The sequence below is a fragment of the Aulonocara stuartgranti genome (assembly GCF_965226115.1).
Source record: "Aulonocara stuartgranti genome assembly, chromosome: 5".
Taxonomy (NCBI): domain Eukaryota; kingdom Metazoa; phylum Chordata; class Actinopteri; order Cichliformes; family Cichlidae; genus Aulonocara; species Aulonocara stuartgranti.
Genome location: NC_138943.1, coordinates 11,867,635 through 11,888,966, shown reverse-complemented (window position 1 = coordinate 11,888,966; position 21,332 = coordinate 11,867,635). Strand labels below are relative to the sequence as shown.

The following is a 21,332-nucleotide window of genomic DNA, read 5'->3' as shown; positions in this document are numbered from 1 at the left end:
TAAATGCCTTTTTCCCAGCTACTCAATTATGATTTCATTCTTTTAACATATTTAACCTATTGCCTTTTGCTGGAAAGAAAAAAGCAGATTTAGTACAGGTGATATCAATTGCCTGGAACCAGCTCCACTGTGCTTTTCAGAAAGAGCAGGTGCTCCTCATATTTTGAACACAGTGTACATGACATTCAGCAAAATCCACCTTTTGCTGCTTAACACTCTGATGATAAAATGGCATCTGTGGTGCACTACTCTGCAGCAGCAGAAACAGTCAGGTACTCCCACCACCTGCCTCACTGTACCATTAAGGATAACTGCAGTATCTGCAGAAGAAGTTCAGACTCCCCACTGTTTTAAAAGTGGGGAGCCTGAACTCCCCCACTTTCATAATCCTTAAAACAACAAACCATATTTTCTGCTAATTAGATGGTTTAATTGCAAGTGAAGATGACAGTCTGTGATTATTGAGGCACTTAATTTTTGCAGTGCACCTGTCATAAAGATCAGTACAGCATATAATGCAAAGTAAAAGAAATATTAGTTTTGGATGCCCCTTACAGATATGCTACATGTAGCTATTAATAAAGAATGCTATGGTGTTTTTAAATGCCCATCGCACATTGAAAGACTGGACATCCAAGGATCCAAATATCTGGATATGTTTGACAAAGAGGCCTGAAACCTCAAGGTTTCTCATTTATTATAAGCATTTTTGCTTGAAAAATGACAACCAATTACTTTTTTGACAGCTGTACAGCTGTCACATTACCAATAATGCTGATGGACTGAAATACAGAAGAAACACATCAATAAATGTGACTCAAGCATCCCAATAATCCTTAGAGTGCCCCAAAGCACTTGCCTGAGACACTAAGACTGGAGTAAGCAGACAGTGAAACCTGAAATGTAGGGCTTGTGTGATGCGTTATGTCTGTCACGTGGGAAGACGGGTCACAAGGGGGCATGGACTGAGTGAACACAGAGGGAAAGTGAAGCAGTATGAAAACAGGAAAATACAGCATACCTCATGACTTCCTCTCTCATTGCTATAAATGACAATATTTGCATATATAAGCAGTTTAGGTAAAATAATAAAAATATAAACTAGCACTCAAATTCATTGTATATTAGCAGTTAACTTAAAAGACCAATGTCAAGAGTTTAATTTTCCTCCACTTTAGCAGCTCGATGATCCAGGTGAGATTACATTATCTCCTGCACACAGACCATAGTATAGATATGACTTAAGTGTGTCGACAGCACACGTCTCTGCCACATGGGACTCAGTTATTTTTGGTGCGAAACATTTTTGTACTTTCTGTAAATACAAGTACTGCATTATACTGATAAAACTGCAAGTGTGTTGGCCTAAATCTAGTTTAATCTCGACTTGATGCAAAGTCAGGGTTTTTCTTAAATTTAATACACAAAAGCTGAAGCCACTCAGTGTGTAAGCTGTTGTGTTTTTTAGATTTATCACTGACTAGTTTTCTTTTTTTCCTTTCATTTTTTCCTCAAATTTACTGACATATTTAGGCTGACACATAATAACTGTGGATCCTGCTGAAACATTTCAAATTGTTCCCTAACAAATGTTGGAATTCCTGATAGATTTCAACGTGCTCCTTCTGTGCCCAGTGCTGTGTAACGCTCCTAATTTTATAATTGCCTACACAGTCTCCACAACTCTTTAGGAGAAAAGAAAGAAAAAAGGTTAAAAAGAAAAACAATTTAAAAGGCAATAAAGGCCATTGAAATACTGATTTACACAGGACTTATTCTGAGATCTGTTTTTTGTGGGGTGTGGTGGGTAATTTGCTGTAGAATTTTTACTTTGTAAACTGCAGACATGGCAGAGTTGCAAAAGACAAATGACCACAAATGACCTCTGCAATTATTACAACTTACCAGAGGTCCCCAGGTCATCCTAGTTCCATGATATTAGTGCTAATGATTATGACTTAAAAAGGGGGGGATGTAGAATGTATACCCATTTGTCTCACCAATGGACAAATACCTTCAACTATCACAATGGTAAATTAATGTGCATCTAACACCTTTAAGTGCTGATATGAACCTTATGCAAATGTGTCTGCTGGGCAATGTAGTCCCAGATTTTATGAAGGGAAATTAGACTCCAGAAGGTTGCAGCATTGGGCCTGCTATAACCATATTTAAGTCAAATAGCATAAAGCAAACTATTTTTTTTATTAACTAAAGTATTATTTTAAAAACCACATGTAGTTTAATGTCATTGCTTTTTCCAAAGCATTTGAAAATAAGGATTATGAACAAGTATGAACAAGAATTGTCAGTGTGCTTATATGTGGAGAAAATGCAAATACTGAATCATTGATGACGTTTCAACCATTTCAAGATAGCAAATCCTTTAGTGAGCTAAACAGCTCCAGTAACACTTAATTTGGATGAGAGTCAGTTTTATAACACTGTCACTCCATGGAGTAAAAATCACAACTTCAGTAAAAAGACAAAGATGATGTCATGATAGATGCACTGGCACGACATCCAATTTAACAAAAACGTTTTACCTTCTGACAGATTCAATACATTTAAAGTTAAGCTACGCAGCCATTGTACATATCCAGATCTTAGTGCATGTGACAGAACAGAAACAACTTCCTCAACATTACAAATAACTAACAAATGAATGTATGTGCATACTTAGATAATCATAGATGACAGAAAAGTGCATGAAAATGGGAAACAGCAATGTAAAGAAGGTGTAAATTTCTTGTTATAGTTGAAAGGCTGCCCAAAAAAAGAAATAAAAATGAAACAAGTCTAAATGGAAGTCAAAAAGACATCCTGTGGAGGCTTTTCCTTTTTTAAAACTTCTGTGTTACATTCCTTTATCCCTGCACACCTGTCACCCATGAATATTGATGCAAGAGCATGCCGTTTCCAAATATCAAACAACCCTCTACTGCTCACTTATTTTGCAGCCTTATGTGACAGAACTCATATGCAAACACAAACAAGCGCACATGCGTGCACCACAGGGTATGTGAACAACAAAGACTGCATTTGAAATGTAAAAAACACAGAAAACACTTGCATGCAAAAATGTCTCGACTCAGACAGAGCTGTATTGTTACAATATCGTCATAATATGCCACTCACTATATATGGTCTGTTGACTAAAAATATAAAATCAGGACAAGTTGAAACACCCTAGGAATTTAATAGTCCAGGCTTGTGTATCAACAGTTTTTTCCTTTTTACAGCTGGCAGTAACAACTTAGGAAGTATGTTATAGTTTGTGCATACTGGTAGGGCTTTGCTTTTAAACTTTCAAATGTTATGATCTGTATCAAGTGTGCATTATATAAGGACATAATTTATTTATACGTTAATTATCCACATAATAGACACAATGACATAATCGTTACAGCCTTTAAATGTGTCACACTGTATTTTTGATCAAAACATTGAAAGTCAAGTTGGAAGACCAGTAAGACAATAGACTCACATTTAATAGAAGACATAAGGGTTGCAGGGATCACAGACACGTTCAATTAACGAGCAGGAGCATTATGTATTTTCTTCTATTTGATCTCAAAAAGCTCCTAAAACAGTCAGTGATCACTGTTGACCTCCCTCGGCTTTTATTACTGCTAATCATTTATTTAAGCTCAGTTTTTAAAACCTTAGGATGTAACTACAGCCCATCCCATGCAGCAGTATATGAATGACTAACCTCGTATTGTGGATGGATTATCTCAGTTGTTCTCCTGGCTGAAGTTTGGTCCTTTTACAGCATCCTGCCATGCGATTACATTTGTTCCTGACCACCGAGAACACTCACGTTAACTTTTATGGAGTGGGAAAAAAGTTAGCTTGTTTATATTATGCTAACATAGCTGTGTCGCTAGCGGTCACGTAGCACATCATTATATACCAGCTAGCCCAACTTCAGTAACCCTACAAACGTCACTGCTGTTTAGTTTTCTGTCTTCATTTATGCTGGAAGTGATAGCAGAGCTGTACGTTTTAATTTGTTTCCAAAACCCTGCAGTCAGGACATGCTATATTGTATTTAGATAGAAGCTAGCGAGCTAACTCCCTGCTAACTTCTAACTCCGTTAAATGTCATAAATTCCGTTTTCATGGATGACTGGATGACTCAATTGTTACACCTGGTAGAGCAGAACGCTGATCATTTTATTAAAGATGAAAGACTTTAGACAGTTTTTCAACTCTCAGTAATGCCATAGTGATCGTTTGATACAGTGGGGCAAAAAAGTATTTAGTCAGCCACCGATTGTGCAAGTTCCCCCACCTAAAATGATGACAGAGGTCAGTAATTTGCACCAGAGGTACACTTCAACTGTGAGAGACAGAATGTGAAAAAAAAATCCATGAATCCACATGGTAGGATTTGTAAAGAATTTATTCGTAAATCAGGGTGGAAAACAAGTATTTGGTCAATAACAAAAATACAACTCAATACTTTGTAACATAACCTTTGTTGGCAATAACAGAGGTCAAACGTTTACTATAGGTCTTTACCAGGTTTGCACACACAGTAGCTGGTATTTTGGCCCATTCCTCCATGCAGATCTTCTCGAGAGCAGTGATGTTTTGGGGCTGTCGCCGAGCAACACGGACTTTCAACTCCCGCCACAGATTTTCTATGGGGTTGAGGTCTGGAGACTGGCTAGGCCACTCCAGGACTTTCAAATGCTTCTTACGGAGCCACTCCTTTGTTGCCCGGGCGGTGTGTTTTGGATCATTGTCATGTTGGAAGACCCAGCCTCGTTTCATCTTCAAAGTTCTCACTGATGGAAGGAGGTTTTGGCTCAAAATCTCACGATACATGGCCCCATTCATTCTGTCCTTAACACGGATCAGTCGTCCTGTCCCCTTGGCAGAAAAACAGCCCCATAGCATGATGTTCCCACCCCCATGCTTCACAGTAGGTATGGTGTTCTTGGGATGCAACTCAGTATTCTTCTTCCTCCAAACACGACGAGTTGAGTTTATACCAAAAAGTTCTACTTTGGTTTCATCTGACCACATGACATTCTCCCAATCCTCTGCTGTATCATCCATGTGCTCTCTGGCAAACTTCAGACGGGCCTGGACATGCACTGGCTTGAGCAGCGGAACACGTCTGGCACTGCGGGATTTGATTCCCTGCCGTTGTAGTGTGTTACTGATGGTGACCTTTGTTACTTTGGTCCCAGCTCTCTGCAGGTCATTCACCAGGTCCCCCTGTGTGGTTCTGGGATCTTTGCTCACCGTTCTCATGATCAGTTTGACCCCACGGGATGAGATCTTGCGTGGAGCCCCAGATCGAGGGAGATTATCAGTGGTCTTGTATGTCTTCCATTTTCTGATGATTGCTCCCACAGTTGATTTTTTCACACCAAGCTGCTTGCCTATTGTAGATTCACTCTTCCCAGTCTGGTGCAGGTCTACAATACTTTTCCTGGTGTCCTTCGAAAGCTCTTTGGTCTTGGCCATGGCGGAGTCTGACTGTTTGAGGCTGTGGACAGGTGTCTTTTATACAGATGATGAGTTCAAACAGGTGCCATTCATACAGGTAACGAGTGGGGGACAGAAAAGCTTCTTACAGAAGACGTTACAGGTAGAGCAGGGCGATATGGCCAAAAATATTTATCACGATATATATTTGAAAATTTGCGATAACGATATAACTGACGATATAATTGATGCGAGACAAAATACAACTCCACAACATTACTAGCGCAAAAAGACAACCTTCCATTTATTTTCACTTAAACAAGAAGCTGGTTTTTATGTACATTAAAGCTTTATAAAAATGTAACAGTGCAAATGCAAATTCCTTGCTGAAAGTTTAACCAAAAGGCATTTCCAGTAGAAATGGGGCTGACATATCCTGAGCATAACCATGTATAATATCCACTGAAGTTAAAAAAAGGTGCTTTGCAACATTAAACTGCAGTGTGCAGTACGTATTTTTCAGACCATAAGGTGCACGGGATTATAAGACACATTAAGCGAAACAAAGCAGTCAGATAAATCAAACTTTATTAAACTCATTCTTCTTGCTTCCTCCACTTCTGTACCATTGATTCATTAATGTTGAATTCTCTGGCAGCTGCTCTATTCCCATGTTGTTGCAGTATATTAATGACTAACCTTGTATTGTGGAAGGATTATCTCAGTTGTTCTCCTGACTGAAGTTTGGTCCGTTTACAGCATCCTGCCATGTGATTGCATTTGTCTCTAATTATCAGGAACTTTAACGTTAACTTTTATAAGTGGAAAAGTGTTAGTGTTCGTCCTCCAGCTTCACTGTTTATGTTATGCTAACATAGCTGTGTCGCTAGCGATCAGGTAGCACATCATTATATACCAGCTAGCCCAACTTCAGTAACCCTACAAACGTCACTGCTGTTTAGTTTCCTGTCTTCATTTATGTTGGAAGTGATAGCAGAGCTGTACGTTTGAATTTTTTCAGAAATCTCTCAGTCAGAACATGCAATATCATGCTTAGGTAACTAGCGAAACTAGCGAGCTAACTTCCGCTAGCTTCCTGCTAACTTCTAACTCCGTTAAATGTAATAAATTTTATTTTCATGGATGCCTGGAAGTTAAACTTCATAGTTTCACCTGGTTAAGCAGCAATGCTGATCGTTTTATTAAAGATGAAAGAATTGAGACAGTTTTTAACTCTCAGTGATGCTGCAGTGTTCGTTTGACCTGAAGATACGGAGTTTAGGACCCAGATTACTCCCAGATTTAAGAGCATCTTAGTCCGACAAATACGACAATAACAACGGCCGCTTGCATGTTCTGCAAAAAATGTGCTTTGTCGTGTATCTGACGGACAAACACCAAACCAGTTCCACATCACTGAAGTTGCACCATTTTTACAAACCAATTCTGGTTCATCTGTTTCACTCAACAATCGGCCATGTGCGTATGAAAACAAAGGCACTGCGCATGCGCGTTTTACTCATATTCTATCGCGATATTTCATTTTCCTATCGTTGCCTAACATTATACCGGTATTACCGTGAACGGTATAATATGGCCCAGCCCTAGTTACAGGTCTGTGAGAGCCAGAGATTTTCCTTGTTTGAGGTGACCAAATACTTATTTTCCACCCTAATTTACGAATAAATTCTTTACAAATCCTACCATGTGAATTCATGGATTTTTTTTTTCCACATTCTGTCTCTCACAGTTGAAGTGTACCTCTGGTGCAAATTACTGACCTCTGTCATCATTTTAAGTGGGGGAACTTGCACAATCGGTGGCTGACTAAATACTTTTTTGCCCCACTGTATATGGACCTGTAGCGGAGTTTAGGTCCAGACACGGCTATTGACGTCAGACTGAACAACCGGATGTGTGTGTGCCTGTGTTCTCTATGAAAATGCAAATATTAAAATACATAAATTATACATTAAAAATTATATATATGAAAAATTTTGTCCAAACTCTAATGTAATGACTTTATTTTAAGTCATTTTTAACCAAATATGACAAAAAGAAGTTTACATTTCAGGCCACTGTAAAAACGTCTCCGTTTGCTTTTAGAAATTTTATCCAAATATTAACTGAGAAATTAATCAATAAAAGACAATAGATTTTTTTTTCCTCCTCCCACTCAGTAACTACCCTTTTTCCAGTAACTGTTTTACCTGTGAAATTATCTCTATAAGGAAACGGCTCTAGGATTTTCATTTTACAACCTTAAAAAGTGGGTGTTAGGGCAGACTTATTCTAAAGCAACAGACAGAAATCCTACCAGGCCATCTCAGTGGAGAGACCCATTCTTTCTTCAGTGACCTTATTCCCGTCACTCAGTCACTTGCCCTTGCACAAAAGAGCAGAAGAGCCATACTGTTGCTGAGTCTGAGAATCATCAGGAGACAACTCGCTAGAGGGATGAAGAGGAGCAGCCGGCTGTGCTAAATCAGAACCAAATTTCAGCCCCGTTTTCCCAAACGTGTGTGTGTGTGTGCTAGCTTGCACAAAGAGCGGAGCGCGCCTTAAAAATGGAACACAGCTCCTCCTCACTCCATCCCTGCTTCAGCTGTTCGACGCTTCCACGAGGGAACAAACAAAGCAGCGGACAATGGTGTCAGAGGGAGCCCTGTTTAGATTCATCTTTCTCGGTTAATTACTTATCACCTCTAAATCTTAAACCCTGCTGCTGATGACACAGTTTTCATCTTTCCTTGTGCCAAGTATCCAGCCTACCTAATCTGCTATAGTGTTGTGGCATTGACATGAGCCACACATCAGAGCGCACCACTGTGTGCTATATTTAAGGTCACAAGTGAATCCCGCCTACCTTCTCCACCCAGTGAACGACATGACCATACAGCCGCTCACTAACTTACAGCATTTTACACTGAAGACTTGAGTATTGTATTACAGGCATATAATCAATGTCTATTCCTCTATTTTTATTGGTTTTATTTATCCCTGTTTATACCCTGTGATGTGTACTCTGAAATTCCTGAATGATCTTTTTCTACATTGTCTTTTAATAAAAGTTTTCATATCAGCTCACATATGTAGACATAAAAACTGATGCTAACTGATGCTAGTTTAACAAACTTTTTTTTTTAATCGTTAGGAGAAAAATCATAATATACTTGACAATCTAAATATATGCTCTTGTTAATCCAGTTATGATGAGACATAATGACCTAAATAAATCAAAATCCAACTTCCACTACCAATACATTGGAATTTCTCATATGGATGCTTTAACAGCTGAACAGATTTCACAACGATTACCATCACCATAATTTTAATGCTACACCAAACTCTCATGTGAATGCATAGCTGCCTTCTCACCCAAATGCAAAATGCAAAGTGGGATAATCGAGAGAAGACAGTGTTGCATTTCCTCTGAGGTGCTGACTCACACTAACTGAGATGCATATCGTACAATCAGTTGATCAGTTTAAATCTAATTTCTTCTGTCTCCATCCACAGAAGTGATAAACTGAAACACTAGCACATAAACTGCCCCTTAAACAACAATAAATAAGCACACCAGGAGAAAGCTGAACATAATGAAGAAATTTAATTTATCCTGTCATTTCTTCATAACTATAACAACATAATATTTATAATCACAAGCTTTAAAACTCTTTAATAAGAGTTTAATAAGGAACATGTTATACACGTTACATGGACAGCTGATCAATTTTATGGTTGGTTTAATTTAAATGGTTCAACTGAGTAGTAAACCATCAATACAGGTTTACTGTAAACATCTCAGAGTGCAACAAAGATATCTGACGGCACCATATGCCTCAATGGTGTGGAACACTTCTTTAAGATTAGATATAACACACAGAACCATGTAATGTGTATTACAATCGAAAGGTTTTAAATTACTTGACATCCTTGCATTTTTCCTTTTAGGTGCCAACATAGTACATGCAAATGATCAACCAAAGGTTCTTCTGAAAAGCTGATTTCCTCCAAAGATTAAGAGTCATTTTTTTCACTGATGCTTTCCTCTCTTACTAAATTCCATGGTAGACCTTGCACCCGAAATTCATATTACACATTAACATTTTTCATGTGGAAAAGTTACAAATAAACACTAAGTAATAACACACTAAAAGCCTTTTTGCATGGATTACTGGTATACGATTCCACCATAACAACAATGTGCAAATGCAGCATGCAGCAAAACCACTGGGCAAAACAGTGGATCACAGATAACGCAATCTGTAGAGTAACATGGACATAGGACTGCCAGCTGGGGAAAAAAAAAAAAAAAAAAAAGAGTTTCAAATGTCACAATAAAAGTTTCCAATGCCTTTGTTCCAGCACAACTGGATTACTTTCATGTGATCATCTTCAGCAAAGAAGTAAAAAGTTTACAAGTTGCTTGAAATTCAGCTGCACATTGTGAACTGTAGAAAAATAATGAAAACTATATGTGTGGCAGCCACGATGTTCCTGTCAAGAAAGAGGTCAGTGTATGTTTTGTTTTTTTGTTTGTTTTTTAAGTTTAATGACAAATGTGTTCATGACAATATCGCAAAATGTACTGTTTGAAAGATTATTTTCTCAGATTAAATAATTTTAATGGTGACTAAAGTTATTTTTAAGTATAGAGAATTGACAATGAATCTCCTAAACAGAGCATGTACATTAAAATACTCAATATTGGTTACATTTTTGTTAAACCAGCATTTAAAAGTATATGTTTATTAAACAAGATCATTTATAGTAAGAGAGATTGTAGGTTTCACATGAATCTTGCATTGTATAAGGTTTACATATCCGGACATTAAGGTGACCTTCCAAATTTTCTTTCTATGAACTACAATTTCAGTTGTAAGGAAGAAGTTGTTTGTTACACTTGATGTTTAAGTACAAAAGTAATTACATTATATGTATATTTTAAAGCAAAAACAGTAGAAAGATGGACTTCGTTACTTTGACACCACCCATTTTGACTAAAGAAAACAATGAGCGATGAGCATTTTTACCATGTCCATGTCAGCGGTTTATAAAACTAGATGTGAGAAGACGGCGGCGCTTCCAAATGTCAAACCACTTGTCAATAACAAGTTTTTAGCCAATGAACATACCCCAGATAATCCTCCTTTCTGAAACACAGATTTATAATACTGTTGAAATTTTTAAAATTCAACAGGACCCAAAGTGAGTGACTGAGACCATGACCTTGCTCACAGTGTTCAGGACAGAAAGCCAATTTCCAATAGACCTCTATCAATGTTTCATCACAAGCTTCTAAATCGTTATGTGGAGAAACTTGATGAGGGAGGGACGAAGATGTTAACTTATACCTAGAGCTGGGCGATATAAGATTTTTTCATATCACGATATGTTTTTTTCATTTCAGGCAATAACGATATATATCTCAATATAAGCCAAATAACTATATTTGTAAGATTTAAATGTGCCGTTGTTCACAAGTAAAATGTGAAATAATCAGCAGCTTGTTTTGATTTAAATATTTATTTCCCATAATAAGTTCAACAGGGTAGATGTACTAAAGAAACATGAGACTTTTTCAGATAAATAAAGGCAAATATTGCAAACTACACAAAAGGCAGCCACTAAAGCGTTTAAGTTTCAAAATAGAACAAACGAAACAGACTAAATTGTCAATTCCACTTAGAAACAAAATATTAATTCTAAAAATAAATCTTAGTTTGTTTTACAGAAGAACAGACAAAATTGACTAACTTTTGTCAATATCAAATAAACTGAGAACTAAAAGGAAATTCTCAATCTCTCCTTGTTGTATAGCTTAGCTTTTCAAACAGTTTTAACAGTTACTTTAGTCTGACAAAAGCCGAATGACGAATTAGCGCTACCAGTCAGAGATTGAGCATGCACCGGTTTATTGTATTTCCAGACTTGCTTTCGGCACAATTTATAGTGCGCGCTACTCTTTTTGTCAGACTTGAAATAGCCGAAATACCTTCACACTACGGAACTTCTATGGCTCTTCCGTTCGACAATCTCTCCGGCATTGGAACCATCATCGGTTTTTTCTTCGGTAACCTTCGCTCACGCTCTCGGTTGATTTTTCTCTAGTCGGCACACTCATTTCCTCCGTTACCCGGGCGGCACGGCGGCTGGCTGCTTCCCAAAACAAATACACATGTGTGGCTTGGCACTTGTGCTGTACGTAACAAGTCACGTGACGTGACGCTGCAGCTGTGATTGGTTCGGCTCTGCACTACTTAATTTGGATTGGCTGTTCTTCCTCTTCTTTTTTTTCTTTTTTTTTTTTTTTAAGAGGACAAGAGCGGTGAGGTCTATTGCAATAGTTTAATTTTTCTATCGAGAAAAAGTTATTTCGCAATACATATCGTTATATCGCCCAGCTCTACTTATACCCCCGACTGAGTTTACTGATGTTGTGGAATAGGGCTGTTCGATATAATGATATATATCGGATGACGATATAAAAATATCTATTGTTTCATTTTATGCTATTGTTTGTTTCGTGGTGTCGCAAAATAAACTGTTCATGGCAATATTTTTTCATCGTTTTGATGGTCACTGTAGTGGCTATCTTAATTTCTTAAAGTTCTCTCTTTCTCTTATATTTAAGCCCTATTGTGGAATGTAATCCTGGCATTATTCCTGACTTCACACCACAAGATTTATATCATTATGTTATCAACAATAACACACATTATATTTGACAAGATATGAAGGCCTACAAAAGTTTGAATGCTTATCAGTATTTTGTGGAAAGATGGGTAACAAACCCAAGTCACTGGACTTTACCTGGAACTGTAATCACTGGATCAAGTGGGCCACAGTCACTGCTCAGGTATTTTCCTGATTTTTATTACATTTTGATGTTGACACACTGATATGTTGGTAAATGGTTGAGAATATCTGTATTTTCATCACTAAGCGCTGCTCTAACCTCCAGTTCGCTGCTATTGATTGATTTTTCTGTTACAGAAAAAAAATTTTGAAGTAGATCTAAAGTGGGGAGACTCGAACTTAGCAAATAAACTCTTGTGATGTAAGAATGTAATCAAACTGTTGATCAGAGGGAAAGTAGTTTAAAAGTTTTAGGACCCTAGTTTCTAATGGTAGCTGGCGTGACGTTAGCTTGTAACGTTATGTCCCTACTGCAACACGCCTAGGGATGGGTATCGTTTAGGTTTTATCCGATACCGGTGCCAAATCGGTACTTTTGAAACTGTGCCGGTGCTCAAACCGGTGCTTAAAGAATGGAGAACACAAAATTGGTCCAAAAACCTCTCATGTTCAGCTGGTTTTTTGTAAAAAGATAACAATGTTAGCCTTTTCTGCAGCTATGGGGCATATATGGTATCACTCTTGGCTGGAAGCAGTGCTTAAACAATGGAAAAAACACAAACTTTATCCAAAAACCTCTCATGTTTAGCCGTTTTCCTCTTTTTCTTTGGTCATTTTAGCCTTTTTGGCCAGGGTGAAGGGAGTATCTGCCATCAAACAAGAAGACAGCCGCATGTAGCTATGATGATGTTTGCTAGTTCACCTTACATGCATTAATGTAATAACGTGGTTAGCCTCCTCAACGTAAATTACACACGAACAACATTAAGCTACTCACGCAGAGAAGAACGGCTGCTGCTGCCATCATCATCCGTCATTATTTCTGCTACACTGGCAGGGCTAGGGGCCAGGACTCTCCTCTTCGTGTTTTTGGGGGATGTTGCTAACTCCGGGTCTGATAACAGGCACCACACCCACAGTAGATGCGCTTGGTGTGAGGTCCCGCAGCAAGCTATCAAATACAGCGCATTTCTCGGCTTTTAAAAAAAACGCTATGCGTCGCCAGGTGTTTCATCAGATTTGAGGTGTTACCTCCTTTGACAGTATCACAGTATCAGCTTAAAGCACTTGTTGCAGGCTGCTGAGTTTGCATATTTTGCTGTGAAGTACAGCCAGACTTTTGACCGCTTCGCCTTGGGCATTTTTAATCTGTAGCTCTGCTCTAAAAGAACGTACGTACCTGGCCGTCTACTATCCTCGGAAACGTAAAATGATTGGCTAGAAGTGTATCACAGCTCAGGAAAAAAAAGCACCGAAATAAAGCACCGAAATGTGCGCTGCTTTTCGGTCTGGTTACTACCGTTTATGTCAGAACCAGTGCCATCATGGCACCGGACACCGGTACCCATCCCTAAACACGCCTGAATAAAATTAGTAGGTCATAAGTAGAACTCTACAGAACTTGACTGCATGCTGAGGTGGCAACCCCTTACCCTACCTACTCAAGTAAATTTAAATAAATGTAAGTAAATGTGTTGGGAAAAATATACTTCTAAAAGTACTTGTATTGCACCAATGGTCATTAACTTATGAGCTGCTTTAATATGAATCAAATGGCTGAATTTTATTCAGATGTGTTGCAGTAGGGACACATGTAAAAGTTTCAGGACACCGGCCATCGAGGAATGGAGTTTTAGACACGCGTCTTTGCTTCTGGGTTTAAAAAGCGATTTCCATCTTTCATACGATCTATGGTTTAACAGCACACAGGATGAATACCCAAGGCCAGGGTTGGCATTAACGTAACTCTTCATACAAAGAAAGGGAAGAAAGTTGCTTTCCACAGCTGGAGTTTGACTAACATCGACAGACATCTATACAGTATGACAGAAGGGCATTTGAAATTGTATGTTTTTTTTCCTTTATAAGTCAAACCACCTTTATTATAATATTATAATTAGTTGTTTACTGTTCAGGCTGAGCTTGAACACAAAACCTCCTACCAAAATATAATTATTAAGAAACTGCATAAATTGTATTAAATTATATGTTAGACAAAGAGTTGTGTTGGTGAGATCAATATTAGTTCCAAGGTGGAGTTTGTGCCTAATGAAGTAACCAATGACTGTATCTGCACCAACTCTAAGTTTATTCCAGTACCAAAGCTCTTTATAATCACCATTTCACAGAACTTGATACTGTGTAAATAAAAGTTAAACAGGTTAAAGAGTACTGTTTTAATAAATAAATGTGTACTTTTAAAATAAATGAATTTAAAGTTTAAATAAATATAAATAAAAACATAATACAATGATTTATAAATTATTTAAACCCGATATTTAATAGATAACAACACAAAGACATCATATCAAATGTTCTAAGAAGCATTTTTGAAAATGCATCCAAATTTGAGGTCAGCAACACTTCAGAAAAGTTAGAAGCGAATGTTTTTTGCTGCTGTGTTACATCACCTCTGTTAACCATATTCCCTTTGGAAAATGATATAGTTTTAAAAGTGAGTATTTCATTCTTGATTGATACAGGATTTCAGCAGATAAACAGTTTGTGCCATCACTTTCATATTTTTCATTTCATAAAAATCTAACTGTTTTTACTGTGAGCCAGATCTGAGGAGCGTACTATGAAGCAAGATTAATGGATAGCAATAACAAACTTAAAGTCTGAGTTTTGTGTGTCACAAAGGAGACTCTCGTTTAACTTTGCTATATCACCATGGTAAATGATGCTGAACAAATAACCGGCGCAGGTTATATCCAGCGTTTCGGTTTAATAATTGACTAGATGCACCACATTTTTACTAATTCTTTTATGTATAGCATGTTTTAAGTGCAATTCAGCTTGTTTGCAGGGCAAATACATTTTATATGTGGAAGTTCTTAAGCTGCATGTCTGTGAAGATTCTCAGTCATCCAGGTCATTGTAGTCTGCGTAGTCTAAAGAAGTCCAGATGCTTTTCTTTCCAAGCTTTTTAAGCTGTAACTTACTAAAAATCACAAAAAAGCCAAGCTGTAAAGTTAGAGCAGCTCAAACTGTTTATCATATTGTCATTTGGAATGTGCATGTATTTGGTGATATGGAAAATGTATACATATTTTTATATTTGATTCTAACCTGCTGCCAAGCCACTTTTATATTGCTAGAATTGGAGCTACAAAACAAAGACCACACAGTAAGAATGCATATTGTATCAATAAAATTAATTTTACTTTAATCAGCTAATAGTCAGCATATTAATAATAATTATGAAACTTTAAATGAATCCTGTTTACAGTTTCAGATATCTAAAGTACAGCTTTTATGTTAGAAATAAACAAAGAGTGTACTGAATGTTATATTTCAAGGTTAATGATTTTCAGCAGCCTTAATGTAATTGTACTGTTAACTGTAACAGTTTCGCATTCTATTGTTATGTTCACTGTGTTCTTTATCGTTAACAGATTTAGACTTTTTAGATTCACCATTTTATCATCATCAACTGATCACATCTGATTGGAGCAGGCGACACTCATAGGGATCATTTGTTTGCGGAAGAGCGTGAAATGCCCCTTTTTAATGTGAACGTGCCGAGATCCTGAAGCAGAAAGCCTGGCTTAACAGAGAAGAGCAATAGTTTTTGTCAAGCTAGTTAATGCAAAAATGAAGAAAAAAAAAAAAAACAACCATACACCTCTGGGCTGCTGACAGTCTGCTGTGGCACGCCTGTTTTGTTTTTTTTTCCTTCTTCCCTTTAACTACAGGTCCAAGCTAATGAAGGATTCCGCTTCCATGATTTCCAAAAAAGGATTAGCAATTTTAACTGGTTAGAGAGCAGGCCAGTTTCCACTTTACTTAAGTCCATCCCAACTGAACCCAAAGATGGTGACAGGGGTCCTGGATCTTGTTTATGTATACGTTTTCCTGCATGTTACAGTTGAAACTTGCATTTGTACATTGAGCAAAAATCCTGTGGTTCTCAGAGATGTTCCTAAGCACATGCACTAGTTTCCGTTTTTAATGCTGCGCTGCCCAAGGGCCAGTAGATCACAAGCATTCAATACTGGTTTTCTGTATTAGACCCTGTGTACAGAGATTTCTCAGAATTTTCTGACAATATGTAAAATAGATTGTTTTTAAATGCCCTCCCCAAATCTATAGTTTTCCCTGTTCGAACATTTTATTAAATGTCTTATTTGCATCAAATTTATTACAAATAAGAATTTACAGTTTCAGTATTTGATCATCTGCCTTTGGTTTATTTTCACACAAACACATATTAAATAATTTACAAATCATTGCAATCTCTCTTTTATTTACATGTTATAAAGACAAAAGTTTTAACTGATACCGTCACAGAGATATTATTTCAAGAAAATGTCAATTTCTGGAGCTTTATTTGGCAGGAAACCTCTTAGTCTTGTTACACTGAGCTGAGCTGTGTTTGTGTCATTTGTCAAACAGATTAAAAACAATATGTTGGAACGCAATCCAATGTAAAATCACTACTAAACAGTTGATTTATAGTTGAACTGACACCACTCTGAATGTGAACAAAAAAAAAAATGAGCATTAAAATCTTCAGAATACAGAATGTGTGGCACAGTATTACATTAAACTGTGTAGGTGTGCCTAATAAAGTGGAGAGGGAATGACTCACAGATTATCAGTACGTATCTGGATTTATTATTAAATAATACAATGGTTCAGGTTTTTCTGATCAATGAAGTAGACGAACGCACTTTTATTTGGTTTAGATGGAGAAAAAGCTCTTGCAGAATATGTTCAAACACTGAGCATGCAGTTCTCTACAACAGGTGGCTCTTTTAGAGCTTTCCTTGTGAGAACTGTCTGCCTGTTACCTCAACTAACATTTTTTTAAGTTAATATTTTTTTTCTATGACAAAGCAATATCTGTTTAAAGACTGTCAATTTTTGGTCACAAATAAATAAATCTAAAAATAACCATTAGCAAGGTAATGGTGTGATCTAACAGGAAGGAAAGATGTTCAATACTACTATTCAACTTTCAGTTATTCTGACCTCGGTGCCAACTGATGTCAGCTGCTGTAAAAATTCCCATGGAGTCAACATCCGGCATCGGTATGAGAATAATAGCACAGAAGATTCTTAACTATTTATATAAATTTATGTAATTAAGTTGAGCTTTGTGTACTACAGTGTACACAAATGTGCACTGCTTGAACTGTCAGCTGTCTCAACAACTGAGAAAAGGGGAAAAGAGAAAAGAAAAGTTTTTTTCATTCCCTCTGCTTTCTCAATGATGGAGTTAAAGAAACGCAGCAGTTCTGCAAGTCAAAATTAAAAAGCCTGTCTACTTGTCCAGGATAGGTGTACAAGTAGGCAGACAGGCGCATTCAGGACAGAGTTTTCAAATAGCCTACATGTCTTTTTCCTCCCACAGTCAAAAGACATGCATCCTTTATCTTTTGGCTGTAGCACACCAAAACAAGGCCAACATGCAAATACTGGGTCACCATGCCTCCTGGTGACCAAAGTGAGTCATACTGCAAACCACCAAAGAAAATCCTGAGAATTGACAATGCAACTTTTCAGCTCTCACAAACTGACTGAATTAAACTAAATGCATTCCTAGCAACAGATAGGAGCAGTTATTTATGTCAAATACAAAGGACTACTTCCAGCCTTACACCATACCAACTGGTAAGGGAAAACATCCTGTACATATGCTGGACTTGCATTTATAGAAGTCTTTTCTAGTCTTACTGACCACTCAAAGCACTCTACACCACAAGCCACATTCACAACCTTAGTCTTCCAGACTGGACAGTAGAGTCAGAACAGATTGGGTAAAAACAATTTAAGAGTTTCCACTTATCCTACACATAAACATTCTTTGCAACACTATTAATCTCCAAGTCATTGTAATAGGGATTATCGTTTAGTACCCTTTGTCTGTGCACCTGGCCAGGTGAAAATGTAGGGATTTAGGGACAACACTTTCACTTAATGACTCAGTGTGCTTGCATGACTCATTATGTCCCCGAATACACACCTGGCTGTTATAGCTACAAATGTTTCATAAGGGGCTATGAGGCTAACAAACTAGCTTTTATCAAAGCTCTTTGAGGTTTTGGCTATAATGAATGCTAGCAGACGCATAGGCTAGCGCACAGCTAGCATGAATGTTGCAAGGCACTGGATTGCCACAAGTTGGGAGGGCTAGCTAGGAGGGAAAAAAATAAGTTCCCGGCGAGTAAAAAGCCGACTTGGGGCGAAAAGCACAAAACACACACCGGACACACCGACAGAGAAAAGGATACACTGTGTCCCATTTCATGTTAGCCCCCGTAGCTACCGCGCTAGCTTTCTCCGCTAGCTCTGTAATGTCACTGCATCGCTGTTGTAAATACATTATAACAGCCCTCTCCTTACACGTGTGGAGAGCCTCTAAAACTCCTTCTCGGGGACATCTCTCCACCGAAAAAACCTCCCCAGCGGGCTGCTCACCTGCTCCGGACACCGGACACACGCTCTCACCGGCGAGACATCCCCCCGGTTAGCCCGAAAAACACTGGCGCTTTTTATTTCCAAGGACACAAAATCGCCATGACAGTTTAGAAAAATGCATAAAAAATTAGCAGGCAGAGGAGGGAGGGGAGAGAGAGAGAGGGAGAGAGAGATGAGGAGGGGAGGGGAGGGGAGAGGAGAGGAGAGGAGGGGAGGGTAAGGGAAGAGAGGAGGAGAGGAGGGAGGAGAGAAGGGAAGAGGGAGGGAGAATAGAGGAACTCCACGCAATATCTATTTAATCCACATAAAGCTACCAGCTCCGCGGAGTTCATTCAGTCTGGATGCTGGAGTTCTGCACTGCCAGTCTAGACACAGCCACGCGCACGCACGTTCACAAAGACAAGCCGCATCCTAAGTCAAAGGGCGCTTCTTACCTAAAATGGCCACTGCAGCAGCCAAAACACAAACAGCATTTTATTTGGTGGAAGTTTAGCAGCAGCGGCGGCGGTGTGGCTGCTGCAGCCAGCCTAACCTTACCACTTTGATCCAGTAGCAGCTCAGCGTTTCACATTTTTCCATTGGCTGCAGCCTAGCGCAGCTGGCTCCATGCATATTTCCATTGGCCCCGCAGCTGTCAAGCAAGCAAAAACGAGCCACTCTCTCCCGGGTTTGTCTGAGAGCTATCGCGGCAGCCCCAGGCAACACCATTGTGTATTGTGTGTATTTTCCACCCTTCCTGCTGATTCGCATAGATGTCAGCCTCATGCCCACTGCCTCTTGCTTTTTTTTAGGTGGTGGTGGTGTTGTGTTGTTGTCCTTACCGCAGATTTGCCGGGAAATCCTTCTCGTACCGGGAGAAGCTTCCCACCGCACCGACCGGCTGCCTCCTGCTGCTGTCATTGAAGGAATGAAAAAAACAAGAGGGGAGCGTTCAGTTTTCAACCCCCCCGATGCAACAAAACGAAGGGGTTTACATTTCTCCTCTGCTGGCTGCATCCACCAATCATGTCGCTTTTTACTCCTCCATCATTACCGGGTTTGAAGGGCGGAAGAAAAGAAATAAGACATTCCACGTCTTTTGCAGATCGGGTTGCGTTTCCCGGATGTTGAGCTTCGTTGCTGGACTTAAATTGCTGTTTGTGAGATGCAGGATGTATCAGATGTTAACTTTTGCCTTTTTAGGGATCTGTTTCGCTAGAAGGCTGATCCGAGTGTGTCTTCTGAGAAGACTTGGAACCTCTCTTTGTTTCCAGCTTCACCTGGAGTGCGCTGACTTTTAGCATCACCAGCCCGTTACCTTCTTCCATTATTCTCCAGCTAAACACGCTTTTTATGATACACAATAAACTTTTATTCAGAGCCTATTCAATCCCTTGTAGCTGTGTGTGTCAGGAACTTCTGACTTCAAAGAGACACATCACAAATTTATAGTCACATGTTGACATTTGGGACTTAAAGTTTGACTTTGTTCAAAAGACTATGACCCCATCTTAAACTCTTTTTTTCTTTAACTTTCAACCATACTACGCAATCTTCATTATTGATTATCACTGACCCTTTACTTACTCATCCTAGGTGGCTTAAAAGCTAAAAAAAAAAAAAAAAAAAAAGATTCCCTGTGCTGATTCTGTTATAGTTATAGTTACTGTGTGTAAATATGTTTGAGTCCATTATTGTTACAGGTGCACTATAGCATCTACATTTTCATTAGTATTTCAAGCAGAGGTGTTGGGGAATAAACTATTTGTACGTATTAACAGTTTACCTCAAACACATTTTTAAACAAACAATAAAACAATTATCTAGACAAATGTGTTTATGTTTTTTCCTTCCTTTTAATAATGAAACCGTATGTATCAAACCTAATTTTGAACATTTAAAATCCCATATTGTATCAAAGTTACATTTACAAATATCAACATATTTCTTGTCAAATTACTGCCATCTATAGTTGTGCTATAATCCTGAACATTCCTCTGAACTCTGTTGTTCAAACTTGACTTATTAAGATGAATTAAAAAATAAATTGCTTTACCATTTATTTTTAGGTGCACACATAATTGATTAATAGTTTATATTCAAGAGCACTCGTTATTTTATCTTTTATTTTTATCTTTTTTTGATGAAATGGAGCTGGAGATGGGTGGGGTGGATGGTGGGTGTATAAAGTACACACATTCACAGTTGGGCAATAGAAGATTTGAGTATTGGTTAAATGTAAGTGCATAAATTCTGCGTTGAAACACTGGATTTTTCCTTCATTATACCACACCACTGTGTCTCCATGTCTATATATGACAAAACAATGGTTCAGTAATGCTGTAATCATACACTGAATACTTTGCAGTGCAGTCAGACATTCTGTAAGACATTCCTTTGAATTATAATTTATATAAATGTGCTTTTTAAAACTTCACACTTAATGTTAGTCCAGGTTGCTATGAATGAACATGCAGATGTATTGAGTTCAAAACCTTTAACTTCACAGACAAGATCTTAACATTGCGTGTGAGGAGACAAGTCTAAAAACTTGAATTTTACGATGAGGACATGGGTGACAGCTTCTGAAATACCCTGAGCTGGACCCTACTTTGTTAAGT

At 38.2% G+C, this 21,332-nt stretch overlaps 1 protein-coding gene across 5 annotated transcripts in view; it reads right to left on the bottom strand.

Annotated features, from left to right (window-relative positions):
* chd6 (chromodomain helicase DNA binding protein 6) overlaps window positions 1–20,526 on the bottom strand; it is a 94,928-nt gene extending 74,402 nt beyond the window's left edge. Inside the window, exon 1 of one of the 5 annotated variants that reach the window (XM_082534404.1) lies at window positions 19,270–20,526. The gene's annotated coding sequence lies outside the window, so the exon portion shown is untranslated. The other 4 variants (XM_082534403.1, XM_082534406.1, XM_082534405.1 and 1 more) reach the window with 4 other exon arrangements.
* Between the last annotated feature and the right edge of the window lie 806 nt (window positions 20,527–21,332).